Here is a 3,230-nt window from a genome sequence, read left to right as displayed (position 1 = left end):
TGCCCCAGGCTTTAGTGCAACAACCACAGGGGGTATGTTTCGCGCCAGTCCTGGTGGGTTATCTTCAGCCCACACCCCTGGGACCTTAAAAGGAAGCTCAGGCACCAATTGCGGTTTTTCCTTGAGGCTATAGAGACGCCATTCCTCCCCCTGGGGAATGGTGAGAGTCATAATTTTTGCCTCTAGTTTTTTTTTGGAGGGTCAGAGCAGCCTGTCCCTGGGAATTGAAAGTGATTTGGGCCTGTAGTTTTCCTAGTAGGTCACGGCCCATTAGAGCCACGGGGCAGTCAGGGAGGTACAGAAATTCATGGATGACTTCATGGCCACCTAAACTGCATCATCGAGGTAACAGGAAGGGACGACGTATCTGATCGCCTGTGGCCCCCACAATGGTGGCTTGTCTCCGTGAGAGGGGGCCCATGGGTTAGGTCACAGCTGAGTGCTCTGCTCCAGTATCTACCATAAAGTCATTGGGTTGGCCCCCCACCTTCATTCTGACCAGGGGCTCCCAGGGGCCTAGCAAAATAGAGCCCGGTCTGTCCTAGTCCTCCTCATAGTCCTCCATGGTGGCTAGCCCCACAAAATCATTCTTGGGTGCCCTATGAGGCTGCGGGGCCAGTTGGTACCAGCCCTGGACCACATGGCCCCTTTTTTTCTGCTTAGGACCTTGCTGAGAATCATCTGGTTGCTGGGGGCACTCACCTTTCCAGTGGCCCTCCTGACGGCACAAAGCACATTGATTCCAGCCTAGTTTCAATCTAGGGCGAGATCCCCCTCCCCGCTGCTCTCCTTTCTGGATTTGGCCCCTTCCCTGCGGGGCTTTCTTCTGGAGGTGTCTTGACTGCTCCGCCGAAGCGGCAGCTAACAAATCTGCCTGTTTTTGCATCTTTCGGTGTTCTTCCTTCCGTGCTGCCTGGTCACGGTTAACAAACACCTGGGTCGCTACTTCTAGCAACTGACTGATATTCATGTCAGTGAAACCTTCTAGTTTTTACAGCTTGCGCTGAATATCTCCCTGGGCCTGGCCTACGAAAGCCGCATTAATCATCCTCTGGTTGGCGGGCGCTTCTGTATCAAAGGGAGTATAGAGACGGAATGCCTCACATAATCTCTCATAGAATTGGCTTGGGCTCTCCTCCAGCCCTTGGAGTACTTCTGATGTTTTACTCATATTTATGGCCTTCCCCCACCCCCTCCGTTCTTTACACCATTTAGAAGAGCTTCTTGATATCGCTCAATCCTTGTAAGCCCTCCATCTATACTTAAGTCATTTGGGTCCCATTTGGGGTCCTCCCCCGGGAAGTGAACCTGTGCATAGGCTTGGGGGTCTAGTGTCCCAGCTGGAGCATTTTCCTCTAACCATTTTGTAGCTGCCTGAATAATTCGGCGATGCTCCTCTGTATTGAAGAAAGTTAAGAGAAGTTGGTGGCAGTCTGTCCAGGTGGGTTTGTGGGTTTGAATTATGGACTGCATTAAGTCAGTCATAGCTTAGGGCTTCTCCGTATAGGAGGGGGCATGGCGCTTCCAATTCAGGAGATCCGTAGTGGTAAAGGGCTGGTACATGTAAATACTCTGGCCTCCTTGGATCTGGCCTTCCTGATCATAATAGATAGGACCCCTAATTTCCCTCAGCGGCATCTGTTGGGCTCCTCAGTGCGGCGGCTGTAGGGAAGGGCTGCCTTTATTGGCCTGATTCTCTGGTCGCCGCCGTTCACTGTCTGGAAGCTCAGTTGAGCCCCTGGCCTCTAGCCATGGCCACCATCTGGCCACAACTGCAGGAGAGACTCTGAGCCAGAATCACCTCACAGAGTCTTTCCTGAGTCCCTGACTCATGGAGGTAAAAAACGATTCCATTTTTAAGCCACTGAGTTGTGCGTGGGGTGATTTGTTATGTTGCAACAGTGACTAGTATAAGGTGCAGCCTAGAAAGCTCCCCTTTCTGAGGCTCGTAGTCCAGTTCCCACCTCAAAGAGCTGTGGTGGAGGCTTCATATCTCCACGCGCCCCCAGGTGGGTCCAGAGCAAGAAGTCCCTGACAGCCACGTGTGCCCAGCAGTGTGAGTGCACTGGGGTAGAAGGCCCGGCCCCTGCCTCAGCATGGACGTCATCCTAACCATGAATCGCAGAATTCCCTCTGGCCAAGCGTGACCTGACCCGAGGCCGACTGGCTGGGCCGAAGTGGCCGTGGCAGAGAGTGCTCTGGGCTGAGCTGGTGTTAACTTAGCACCTAACATAGCAGTGAAGAGGTGGCCTGTGGCTAGGGTTTTGGCCCTGCCACTTACTGTGCAGCCCAAGCAGGTGACCTCGCTTCTCTGTACACCGGTTTCCCCATCATCAAGTGTCCATAATAGCAGCACTTCCCTGCTGGAGTGAGTACTGAGTGTGTGAGTACATACACAGCCCGTGGCGCTTGTTGAGCCCCTGTGTTTGCTCTCTGTTTAATTATCCTGCACGGGGACAACATGACTGGTGGGCCTTGAGCAGAATTATCGGAAAGAGTCCCCAGATGGTTGGGCCAGGACTCAGCTGGGATTGAGCCCATTGGATTGGATTCAGCCCCACCCACAAGGCATGTAGTTATTTCTAAGGGTCAATTTGCCACCCCGGCACATACTCCGGTTTGATGCAGGTCGATAGGTAAATGTTCTGGGGCATGTCCTTGGTGGAGTTCTTGGTTTTTAGCCCTTCTGTCCCCCAGGCTTGTCTAGATGCTGCCTTTGGCCTTTTCCACGTTTATTCTAGGTGTCCTGGTATTCTGGAACAAAGAGCAGTTAGTGCCTACTCCCTCCTTAATCACTCCTCAGCCAAGCGGAAGTTCCTAAGATTGTCCTCTCCCCTGTGACTCCTTACCTTCCTTCTTGTTTTTTTTAATATTTCTTTTTTTATGTTTGAGAGAGAGAGAGGCAGAGAGAGAGACAGAGTCCCGAGCAGGCTCCGGAATGCCAGCAAGGAGCCCAGTGTGGGGCTTGAACTCTCCAACCATGAGTTCATGACCTGAGCTGAAATCAAGAATCTGACACTTAACTGACTGAGCCACCCAGGTGCCCCCCTATCTTTTTGTTTTTATCTCTCTTTTTGATCGTTTATCTTCAGTTTGTTTGGAGGAATGGGGAGCAGATGGTTCCAGGCCCTTCTGCCCACTCTGAAGATGGCTGTGGCTCTGGGGACCTGGCTTCCTGCCTGTAGGGGTAAAGCAACAGTTCTAAGCAGACAAATGTCTCAGATGAGACA

Source organism: Hyaena hyaena, unplaced genomic scaffold, assembly GCF_003009895.1.
Source record: "Hyaena hyaena isolate Hyena2069 unplaced genomic scaffold, ASM300989v1 scaffold_2179, whole genome shotgun sequence".
Taxonomy (NCBI): Eukaryota; Metazoa; Chordata; class Mammalia; order Carnivora; family Hyaenidae; genus Hyaena; species Hyaena hyaena.
Note: the sequence above shows the minus strand (reverse complement) of the source record.